This window comes from Procambarus clarkii, unplaced genomic scaffold, assembly GCF_040958095.1.
Source record: "Procambarus clarkii isolate CNS0578487 unplaced genomic scaffold, FALCON_Pclarkii_2.0 HiC_scaffold_151, whole genome shotgun sequence".
Taxonomy (NCBI): Eukaryota; Metazoa; Arthropoda; class Malacostraca; order Decapoda; family Cambaridae; genus Procambarus; species Procambarus clarkii.
In genome coordinates this window covers 114,563-127,338 of record NW_027189184.1, presented here as the reverse complement: position 1 = coordinate 127,338, position 12,776 = coordinate 114,563, and positions in this window count along the sequence as shown.

Below are 12,776 nucleotides of genomic sequence, written 5' to 3'. Positions count from 1 at the left end.
TAATCAGCCAAGACATCACTATACAGTTTGAGCACATCATACACCAGCTACAGTATGATCATACTGGTGTATGTGTGTCATAACACCACCTCACACCCATATGGTAATATCACAACACACCATGGTCCAGTTTGGTAATATCACAACACACCATGGTCCAGTATGGTAATATCACAACACACCATGGTCCAGTATGGTAATATCACAACAATGGACCAGTATAGTAATATCACACAATGGACCAGTATAGTAATATCACACAATGGACCAGTATAGTAATATCACACAATGGACCAGTATAGTAATATCACAACACACCATGGACCAGTATGGTAATATGACAACACACCATGGTCCAATATGGTAATATCACAACACACCATGGACCAATATGGTAATATCACAATACACCATGGACCAGTATGGTAATATCTCAACACACCATGGACCAGTATGGTAATATCACAACACACCATGGACCAGTATGGTAATATCACAACACACCATGGACCAGTATGGTAATATCATAACACACCATGGACCAGTATGGTAATATCATAACACATCATGGACCAGTATGGTAATATCACAACACATCATGGACCAGTATGGTAATATCACAACACACCATGGTCCAGTATGGTAATATCACAACACACCATGGACCAGTATGGTAATATCACAATACACCATGGTCCAGTATGGTAATATCACAAAACACCATGGACCAGTATGGTAATATCACAACACACCATGGTCCAATATGGTAATATCACAACACACCATGGACCAGTATGGTAACATCACAACACACAGTGCACCAGTATGGTAATGTCACAACATACCATGGACCAGTATGGTAATATCACAACACACCATGGTCCAGTATGGTAATATCACAACACACCATGGACCAGTATGGTAATATCATAACACACCATGGACCAGTATGGTAATATCACAACACACCATGGACCAGTATGGTAATATCACAACACACCATGGACCAGTATGGTAATATCACAACACACCTGAGTGATTGTGAGGTGATGGTGATATAGCAGTGATAGTAATGTAATAAAGATAGTGTGATAGTGATATTGAGGCGGTGATATGAGAGTGATAGTGAGGTGATGGCAATATAGCTGTGATAGTGAGGTTATCTTGAGATAATTTCGGGGCTTTTTAGTGTCCCCGCGGCCCGGTCCTCGACCAGGCCTCCACCCCCAGGAAGCAGCCCGTGACAGCTGACTAACACCCAGGTACCTATTTTACTGCTAGGTAACAGGGGCATAGGGTGAAAGAAACTCTGCCCATTGTTTCTCGCCGGCGCCTGGGATCGAACCCAGGACCACAGGATCACAAGTCCAGCGTGCTGTCCGCTCGGCCGACCGGCTCCTTAGTGAGGTGATATAGCTGTGATAGTGAGGTGATATATCAGTGATAGCATAGTGGTGATATAGCTGTGATAGTGAGGCGATATAGCAGTGATAGCATAGTGGTGATATAGTAGTGATACTGAGGTGATGGTGATATGACAGTGATGGTGAGGTGATGGTGATATAGCAGTGATAGTGATATATCAGAAAATGTAAGGAGGAAATATATCAGAATGAGGTGATATGACCCCAAATGTGGGTCCAGAGGTGATGGTGATATATAGTGGTGATAGTGAAGCTATAGTGATACAGCAATGATAGGTTACAGTATTGAGAAGATATAGCATTGATGGTGATAAAGCCATGTTTGTCAGGCGTATGATACCAAAGTATAAATACCAAAGTGTTAAATACCAAAGATAGTGAAGTTATGATGATATAGTGATAAAGGTGTCTCCTTAAATTACATTGGCATCATAACACGCAGTCCATGGTGATGCAGGAGTGATGGTGATGATAGTGGTACACTGAACTAGAGTGGCAGCACAACACCACAGTAGTGATGGTGGTGGTACAGTGAACTAGAGTGGCAGCACTACACCACAGTAGTGATGGTGGTGGTACAGTGTACTAGAGTGGCATCACAACACCACAGTGGTGATGGTGATGGTACAGTGAACTAGAGTGGCAGCACTACACCACAGTAGTGATGGTGATGGTACAGTGAACTAGAGTGTCAGCACAATACCACAGTAGTGATGGTACAGTGAAGCAAAGTGGCAGCACAACACCATAGTAGGGATAGTGAAGGTACAGTGACCTAGAGTGGCAGCACAACACCACAGTAATGATGGTGATGGTACAGTGAACTAGAGTGTCAGCACAATACCACAGTAGTGATGGTACAGTGAACTAGAACACGCTACCACTCTACAGTGGTAGAGTGGCAGCACAACACCACAGTAGTGATGGTACAGTGAACTAGAGTGGCAGCACAACACCACAGTAGTGATGGTGATGGTACAGTGAACTAGAGTGGCAGCACAACACCACAGTAGTGATGGTACAGTGACCTAGAGTGGCAGCACAACACCACAGTAGTGATGGTGGTGGTACAGTGAACTAGAGTGGCAGTATAACACCACAGTAGTGATGGTGGTGGTACAGTGAACTACAGTGGCAGCACAGCACGACAGTAGTGATGGTGATGGTACAGTGAACTAGAGTGGCAGCACAACACCACAGTAGTGATGATGGTGGTACAGTGAACTAGAGTGGCAGCACAACATCACAGTAGTGATGGTGGTGGTACAGTGAACTTGAGTGGCAGCACAACACCACAGTAGTGGTGGTACAGTGAACTAGAGTGGCACCACAACACCACAGTCACCTCCGTAATGTCACTGTGGTTGACTGCTGCCCTCACCACATCCAGGCCGCTCACCACATCACCGAAGACATCTGACCAATGGACACCATCCTCGAGGTCCCTGGTGGTGATGGCGAACTGGGCACTCCAGGGACCCTCCGGCCCACCGTTGGCGCACACAGCTCCTGCCCGGCCTGACCTCCGGTACTGCCCCTGGAGGTCAGGCAGCAGTGGGGCTCCTCCCCTACCATCATTACTCTCGTAGTCTCCGCCCATCACCCACTCCTCCGGTTCACCCTTGTACCCCACCCGCAACAGTTTAGTGTTGCGGTAGGTGGGGCCCCGCTGGCCCGTACACAACAACACAAACTGTCTGGCCAGCGGAGTGTCAGGGGTCAGCCGGATGGTGACCCGCCCTCTTGTTGACCCCGCCCACCCGAGGTCAAGGAACGCCAGGGTGCAGGAGGGCTCCAACACGCCCACAACCTCACTCTCCTGCAGACAATGAAATAAATCATGCTGATAACTGTACAACAAAATGTTATCATATTAGTTATGATAACTCAGTAAGTCAGTAATGTAAGACTAGTGGGTGTAATAAAGTAACCTGGAGGGTGTGGGCGTGGGCGGGCGTGGGCAGACGCGGGAGTGGGTGGAGGTACAGCTGTCCGTCTTGTAGAGTTATCCTGGCGGAGCGGCGACCATCCTGGTCTTCCTGGACGGCCAACACCCGGCCAGCCTCCACCAGCCTCTTGACAGCCACCACCCGGCCAGCCTCCACCAGCCTCTTGACGGGCTCACTCATCCTGCGGAGGTCCTCAACCTGTGGACAGTGTCAACCCCATTATCACCTGTGGTCAATGTCAGCACCATTATCACCTGTGGGCAGTGTCAGCCCCATTATCACCTGTGGTCAGTGTCAGCCCCATTATCACCTGTGGTCAGTGTCAGGCCCATTATCACCTGTGGTCAGTGTCAGCCCCATTATCACCTGTGGTCAGTGTCAGCCCCATTATCACCTGTGGTCAGTGTCACCCCCATTATCACCTGTGGTCAGTGTCAGCCCAATTATCACCTGTGGACAGTGTCAGCCCCATTATCACCTGTGGACAGTGACACCTCCATTATCACCTGTAGTCAGTGTCAGCCCCATTATCACCTGTGGACAGTGTCAGCCCCATTATCACCTGTGGTTAGTGTCAGTCCCATTATCACCTGTGGACAGTGTCAGCCCCATTATCACCTGTGGACAGTGTCAGCCCCATTATCACCTGTGGACAGTGTCAGCCCCATTATCACCTGTGGACAGTGTTAGCCCCATTATGCTGAACCTGTAGCTCCAGCCCCCTCTACTGGCAGGGGGTTTGTGCTGGACCTGTAGCTCCAGCCCCCCTCTACTGGCAGGGGGTTGGTGCTGGACCTGTAGCTCCAGCCCCCCTCTACTGGCAGGGGGTTGGTGCTGGACCTGTAGCTCCAGCCCCCCTCTACTGGCAGGGGGTTGGTGTTGGACCTGTAGCTCCAGCCCCACTCTACTGGCAGGGGGTTTGTGCTGGACCTGTAGCTCCAGCCCCCCTCTACTGGCAGGGGGTTGGTGCTGGACCTGTAGCTCCAGCCCCCCTCTACTGGCAGGGGGTTGGTGCTGGACCTGTAGCTCCAGCCCCCCTCTACTGGCAAGAAGTTGGTGCTGCACCTGTAGCTCCAGCCCCCTCTACTGGCATGGAGTTAGTACTGGACCTGTAGCTTCAGTCGCACTCTACTGGCAGAGGGTTGGTGCTGGACCTGTAGCTCCAGCCCCCTCTACTGGCAGGGGGTTGGTGCTGGACCTGTAGCTCCAGCCACCCTCTACTGGCAGAGGGTTGGTGCTGGACCTGTAGCTCCAGCCGCCCTCTATTGGCATGGGTTTGATGCTGGACCTGTAGCTCCATCCCCCCCTCTACTTGCAGGGGGTTGGTGGTAGACCTGTACCTCCATCCCCCCTCTATTGGCAGCGGGTTGGTCCTGGACCTGTAGCTCCAGCCCCCTCTACTGGCATGGGGTTAGTACTAGACCTGTAGCTCCAGCCCCCTCTACTGGCAGGGGGTTGGTGCTGGGCCTGTAGCTGCCGCTCCCTTATACTGGCAGGAGGTTGGTGCTGGACCTGTAGCCCCAGCCCCCTCTACTGGCAGGGTGTTGGTTCTGGACCTGTAGCTCCATCCCCGTCTCTACTGGCAGGAGGTTGGTGCTGGACCTGTAGCCCCAGCCCCCTCTACTGGCAGGGGGTTGGTCCTGGACCTGTACCTCCAGCCCCCCCCCCCCACCCCCATCTCTACTGGCAGGAGGTTGGTGCTGGACCTGTAGCCCCAGCCCCCTCTACTGGCAGGGTGTTGGTTCTGGACCTGTAGCTCCATCCCCGTCTCTACTGGCAGGAGGTTGGTGCTGGACCTGTAGCCCCAGCCCCCTCTACTGGCAGAGGGTTGGTCCTGGACCTGTAGCTCCACCCCCCTCTCTACTGGCAGGGGGTTGGTGCTGAACCTGTAGCTCCAGCCCCCTCTACTGGCAGGGGGTTGGTTCTGGACCTGTAGCTCCATCCCCGTCTCTACTGGCAGGAGGTTGGTGCTGGACCTGTAGCCCCAGCCCCCTCTACTGGCAGGGGGTTGGTCCTGGACCTGTAGCTCCAGCCCCCTCTACTGGCATGGGGTTAGTACTAGACCTGTAGCTCCAGCCCCCTCTACTGGCAGGGGGTTGGTGCTGGGCCTGTAGCTGCCGCTCCCTTATACTGGCAGGAGGTTGGTGCTGGACCTGTAGCCCCAGCCCCCTCTACTGGCAGGGGGTTGGTTCTGGACCTGTAGCTCCATCCCCGTCTCTACTGGCAAGAGGTTGGTGCTGGACCTGTAGCCCCAGCCCCCTCTACTGGCAGGGGGTTGGTCCTGGACCTGTAGCTCCAGCCCCCCCCCCCCACCCCCATCTCTACTGGCAGGAGGTTGGTGTTGGACCTGTAGCTCCCCCCCCCCCTCTCTACTGGCAGGGGGTTGGTGCTGAACCTGTAGCTCCAGCCCCCCTCTAATGGCAGGGGGTTGGTGCTGGACCTGTAGCTCCACCCCCCTCTCTACTGGCAGGGGGTTGGTGCTGAACCTGTAGCTCCAGCCCCCCTCTAATGGCAGGGGGTTGGTGCTGGACCTGTAGCTCCCCCTCCCCCCTTCTCTACTGGCAGGGGGTTGGTACTGGACCTGTAGCTCCAGCCCAATTCTACTGGCAGTGGGTTGGTTCTGGACCTATAGCTCCAGCCCCCCTCTACTGGCAGAGCGCTGGTATTGAACCTGTAGCTCAAGCCCCCCTCTACTGGCAGGGGGTTGGTCCTGTACCTGTAGCTCCAACCCCCCTCTACTGGCAGGGGGTTAGTGCTGGACCTGTAGCTCCAGCCCCCCACCCCAATCTCTACTGGCAGGAGGTTGGTGTTGGACCTGTAGCTCCAGCCACCCTCTACTGGCAGGGGGTTCGTTCTGGTCCTGTAGCTCCAGCCCCCCTCTACTGGAAGGGGGTTGGTGCTGGAGCTGTAGCTACAGTGCCACTCTACTGGCAGGGTGTTGGTGCTGGACCTGTAGCTCCAGCCCCCCTCTCTACTGGCAGGGGGGTTGGTGCTGTACCTGTAGCTCCAGCCCCCTCTACTGGCAGGGGGTTGGTGCTGTACCTGTAGCTCCACCCCCCCTCTACTGGCAAGGGGTTTGTGCTGGACCTGTAGCTCCAGTCCCCCTCTACTGGCAGGGGGTTTGTGCTGGACCTGTAGCTCCAGTCCCCCTCTACTGGAAGGGGGTTTGTGCTGGACCTGTAGCTCCAGTCCCCCTCTACTGACAGGGGGTTTGTGCTGGACCTGTAGCTCCAGCCCCCCTCTACTGGCAGGGGGTTGGTGCTGGACCTGTAGCTCCCGTCCCCCTCTACTGGCAGGGGGTTAGTGCTGGACCTGTAGCTCCAGCCCCCTTCTACTGGCAGCGGGTTGGTGCGGCACCTGTAGCTCCAGCCCCCCACTACTGGCAGGGAGTTGGGGCTGCACCTGTAGCTCCAGCCCCCTCTACTGGCAGGGGGATGGTGCTGGATCTGTACCTCCAGCCCCCCTCTACTGGCAGGGGGTTGGTGCTGGACCTGTAGCTCCAGCCGCCCTCTATTGGCATGGGTTTGATGCACCTGAAGCTCCATCCCCCCTCTACTTGCAGGGGGTTGGTGGTAGACCTGTACCTCCATCCCCCCTCTATTGGCAGCGGGTTGGTGCTGGACCTGTAGCTCCAGCCCCCCTCTATTGGCAGCGGGTTGGTGCTGGACCTGTAGCTCCAGCCCCCTCTACTGGCATGGGGTTAGTACTGGACCTGTAGCTTCAGCCGCACTCTACTGGCAGAGGGTTGGTGCTGGACTTGTAGCTCCAGCCCCCTCTACTGGCAGGAGGTTGGTGTTGGACCTGGAGCTACAGCCACCCTCTACTGGCAAGGGGTTCGTCCTGGAGCTGTAGCTCCAGCCCCCCTCTACTGGCAGGAGGTTGGTGCTGGACCTGTAGCTCAATCCCCCCTCTACTGGCAGGGGGTTGGTCCTGGACCTGTAGCTCCAACCCCCCTCTACTGGCAGGGGGTTAGTGCTGGACCTGTAGCTCCAGCCACCCTCTACTGGAAGGGGGTTGGTGCTGGATCTGTAGCTCCAGCCCCCCCCCTTCTACTGGCAGGGGGTTGGTGCTGGACCTGTAGCTCTACCCCCCCTCCCCTCTACTGGCAGGGGGTTGGTACTGGACTTGTAGCTCCAGCCCCCCTCTACTGGCAGGGGGGTTGGTGCTGGAACTGTAGCTCCAGCCCCGCCCCCCTTCCTTACTAGCAGAGGGTTGGTGGTGGACCTGTAGCTCCAGCCCCCCTCTACTGGCAAGGTGCTGATTCTGGACCTGTAATTTCAGCCCCCCTCTACTGGCAGGGGGTTGGTGTTGAACCTTTTGCTCCAGCCCACCTCTACTGGCAAGGGATTGGTCCTGGACCTGTATCTCCAGCCCCCCTCTACTGGCAGGAGGTTGGTCCTGGACCTGTAGCTCCAGCCCACCTCTACTGGCAGGGGTTGGTGCTGGACCTGTAGCTCCAGCCCCCCCTCCTCCCTCTACTGGCAGGGGTGGTTTTTGCTGGACCTGTAGCTCCAGCCCCCCTCTTCTGGCATGGGGGATGGTGCTGGACCTGTATCTCCAGCCCCCCTCTACTGGCAGGGGGTTGGTCCTGGACCCCTGTATCTCCAGCCCCCCTCTACTGGCAGGGGGTTGGTGCTGGACCTCTAGCTCCAGCCCACCTCTACTGGCAGGTGGTTGGTGCTGGATCTGTAGCTCCAGCCCCCCCCCTTCTACTGGCAGGGGGTTGGTGCTGGACCTGTAGCTCTACCCCCCCTCCCCTCTACTGGCAGGGGGTTGGTACTGGACTTGTAGCTCCAGCCCCCCTCTACTGGCAGGGGGGTTGGTGCTGGAACTGTAGCTCCAGCCCCCCCCCCCTTCCTTACTAGCAGAGGGTTGGTGGTGGACCTGTAGCTCCAGCCCCCCTCTACTGGCAAGGTGCTGATTCTGGACCTGTAATTTCAGCCCCCCTCTACTGGCAGGGGGTTGGTGTTGAACCTTTTGCTCCAGCCCACCTCTACTGGCAAGGGATTGGTCCTGGACCTGTATCTCCAGCCCCCCTCTACTGGCAGGAGGTTGGTCCTGGACCTGTAGCTCCAGCCCACCTCTACTGGCAGGGGTTGGTGCTGGACCTGTAGCTCCAGCCCCCCCTCCTCCCTCTACTGGCAGGGGTGGTTTTTGCTGGACCTGTAGCTCCAGCCCCCCTCTTCTGGCATGGGGGATGGTGCTGGACCTGTATCTCCAGCCCCCCTCTACTGGCAGGGGGTTGGTCCTGGACCCCTGTATCTCCAGCCCCCCTCTACTGGCAGGGGGTTGGTGCTGGACCTCTAGCTCCAGCCCACCTCTACTGGCAGGTGGTTGGTGCTGGACCTGTAGCTCCAGCCCCCCCCCCTCTACTGGCAGGGGGTTGGTGCTGGTCCTCTAGCTCCAGCCCCTCTCTACTGGTAGGGGGATGGTGCTAGACTTGTAGCTCCAGCCCCACTCTCTACTGGCAGGGGGTTGGTGCTGAACCTGAACCTTCAGCCCCCTCTACTGGCAGGGGGTTGGTTCTGGACCTGTAGCTCCAGCCCACCTCTACTGGCAGGGGGTTGGTTCTGGACCTGTAGCTCCAGCCCCCCTCTACTGGCAGGGGGTTGGTGCTGGACCTGTAGCTCCCCTCCCACCCCCCCACCCCCCCGTCCTTACTGGCAGAGGGGGGTTGGTTCTGGACCTATAACTCCAGCCCACCTCTATTGGCAGGGGTCTGATTCTGGACCTGTAGGACCAGCCCCACCCATCTACTGGCAGGGGGGATGTGCTGGATTTGTAGCTCCAGCCCCCCCCCCCTCTACTGGCAGGGGGTTGGTGCTGGACCTATAGCTCCAGCCCCTCCCTCTACTGGAAGGGGGGGATGGTGCTGGACCTGTAGCCCCAGCCCCCTTCTACTGGCAGGGGGTTGGTGCTGGACCTTTAGCTCCAGCCCCTCTCTACTGGCAGGGGGGTTGGTTCTGGACCTGTAGCTCCTGCTCACCTCCACTAGCAGGGGGTTGGTGCTGGACCTGAAGCTCCAGCTCCCTTCTACTGGCAGGGGGTTGGTGCTGGACCTGTAGCTCCAGACCCCCTCTATTGGCAGGGGGATGGTGCTGGACCTGTAATTTCAGCCCCCCTCTACTGGCAGGGGGTTGGTGTTGAACCTTTTGCTCCAGCCCACCTCTACTGGCAAGGGATTGGTCCTGGACCTGTATCTCCAGCCCCCCTCTACTGGCAGGAGGTTGGTCCTGGACCTGTAGCTCCAGCCCACCTCTACTGGCAGGGGTTGGTGCTGGACCTGTAGCTCCAGCCCCCCCTCCTCCCTCTACTGGCAGGGGTGGTTTTTGCTGGACCTGTAGCTCCAGCCCCCCTCTTCTGGCATGGGGGATGGTGCTGGACCTGTATCTCCAGCCCCCCTCTACTGGCAGGGGGTTGGTCCTGGACCCCTGTATCTCCAGCCCCCCTCTACTGGCAGGGGGTTGGTGCTGGACCTCTAGCTCCAGCCCACCTCTACTGGCAGGTGGTTGGTGCTGGACCTGTAGCTCCAGCCCCCCCCCCCCTCTACTGGCAGGGGGTTGGTGCTGGTCCTCTAGCTCCAGCCCCTCTCTACTGGTAGGGGGATGGTGCTAGACTTGTAGCTCCAGCCCCACTCTCTACTGGCAGGGGGTTGGTGCTGAACCTGAACCTTCAGCCCCCTCTACTGGCAGGGGGTTGGTTCTGGACCTGTAGCTCCAGCCCACCTCTACTGGCAGGGGGTTGGTTCTGGACCTGTAGCTCCAGCCCCCCTCTACTGGCAGGGGGTTGGTGCTGGACCTGTAGCTCCCCTCCCACCCCCCCACCCCCCCGTCCTTACTGGTAGAGGGGGGTTGGTTCTGGACCTATAACTCCAGCCCACCTCTATTGGCAGGGGTCTGATTCTGGACCTGTAGGACCAGCCCCACCCATCTACTGGCAGGGGGGATGTGCTGGATTTGTAGCTCCAGCCCCCCCCCCCCTCTACTGGCAGGGGGTTGGTGCTGGACCTATAGCTCCAGCCCCTCCCTCTACTGGAAGGGGGGGATGGTGCTGGACCTGTAGCCCCAGCCCCCTTCTACTGGCAGGGGGTTGGTGCTGGACCTTTAGCTCCAGCCCCTCTCTACTGGCAGGGGGGTTGGTTCTGGACCTGTAGCTCCTGCTCACCTCCACTAGCAGGGGGTTGGTGCTGGACCTGAAGCTCCAGCTCCCTTCTACTGGCAGGGGGTTGGTGCTGGACCTGTAGCTCCAGACCCCCTCTATTGGCAGGGGGATGGTGCTGGACCTGTACCTCAAACCCACCTCTACTTGCAGGGGGTTGGTTCTTGACTTGTAGCTCCAGTGCCACCTCTACTGGCAGAGGGATGGTGCTGAACCTGTAGCCCCAGCCCCCTCTACTGGCAGGGGTTGGTTCTGGACCTGTAGCTCCAGACCCCCTCTGCTGGCAGGGGGATGGTGCTGAACCTGTAGCCCCAGCCCTCTCTACTGGCAGGGTGTTGGTGCTGGTCCTGTAACCCCAGCCCCTTTCTACTGGCGGGGGGTTGGTGCTGGACCTGTAGCTCCAGCCCCCCCCTCTACTGGCAGGGGATTGGTGCTGAACCTGCAGCTACAGCCTCCTCTACTGGCAGGGGGTTGGTCCTGGACCTTTATCTCCAGCCCCCCCTCTATTGTCAGGGGGTTGGTTCTGGTAATGTAGCTCCAGCCCACCTCTACTGGCAGGGGGTTGTTGCTGGACCTGTAGCTCCAGCCCCACCACTCTACTGGCAGGGGGGTTGGTGCTGGACCTATATCTCCAGCCCCCCTCTACTGGCAGGGGGGTAATGCTAGACCTGTAGATCGAGCCCCCTCTACTGGCAGGGGGTTGGTACTGGACCTGTAGCTCCAGCCCACCTCTACTGGCAGGGGGTTGCTGCTGGACCTGTAGCTCCTGCCCACCTCTACTGGCAGGGGGTTGGTTTTGGATCTGTAGCTCCAGCCCCCCTCCACTGGCAGGGGTTGGTGCTGGACCTGTAACTCTAGCACCCCTCTACTGGCAGGGGATTGGTGCTGAACCTGTAGCCACAGCCCCATTCTAGTGGCAGGGGGTTGGTGCTGGATCTGTTGCCCCAGTGCTGATAGTCAAAATAGAGATCCTAAATGTAGTTGTTGTCCTTGTATATAAGTCACCGGAGGCAAACCCTCAGCAGTTTAAAGACCAACTAATGAAAATAGAGCACTGATTGGAAAACCTCACAAATCCAGCTCTGAACATCATCCTGCTTGAGGACTTCAACCTACGGCACCTGAAATGGAAGCACCTGGCTAATACAGTAATATCAGAAAGAATACCAGGAAGTAGCCTAAATCAACAGGCACATGCAAATGACCTGCTACGGATGTGCGACAGGTTTGCCTTAAACCAGCAAATAGTAGAACCAACTAGGAAGGAGAACACGCTGAACCTTATTTTCACTAATAATGATGGATTGATCAGGAACATAATGATTACAAATACCTGTTACTCAGATCACAACTTAATTGAAGTAATGACAACCATGGGGAATGGACCTTCAAAACCAGTCCAGATTCCCGGTGGAGGAGATTTCAGCAAATTCAACTTCAATAATAAACAGATAAACTGGTAGCAAATAAACCAGGACTTCACAGAAATAAACTGGGAAGAACAGCTAGAAAATGCAAACCTGAACCAGTGCCTGGAAGAAATAAGCTCAGTAGCACTAGAAATATGTTCAAACCGCATACCCCTAAGAAAAAAAGAGAAAGACATGCAGATTGGAACGGGAACGTCGTTCCCTATATAGGCGAAGAAAACGAATCGCGGAACAACTTGAGAGTCGCACCTGATCTCAAGAATGGCGAAGAAGGTTAGGTAGAGAAATAGAAACAATTGAACTCAAGCTACAAGAATCATACAAACCCAGGAGAGGCAAAGAGTTCAAAAGGCCATCAGTGAAATAGAGAGAAATCCGAAATATTTTTTCTCCTATGCAAAATCAAGATCAAAAACCACATCTAGTATCGGGCCCCTGTGAAAGGGAGATGGAACTTTCACCGATGACAACAAAGAAATGAGCGAGTTACTGAGGAAGCAGTACGACTCTGTTTTCAGCGAGCCATTAAATGCACTAAAGATTGATAACCCAAATGAATTTTTCATGGATATAATACCAACATCAAATCATATATCAGACGTCGCCCTATCCCCACTAGATTTTGAAGAAGCCATAAACAGTATGCCTATTGTGACGGTAAAGCGTTGGTGTTCGGCTGTTTCAAAAGCTAGGGGCAGGGCCTCGTCACATAAAGAAAAAAAAAGAGAAAAGCTGGAACTTTCGTCTGTGGTAAGGTAATGGGAAGACACACAAAACACAAGTAAATTTAACAATGAAATTTTAATTACGTTAGA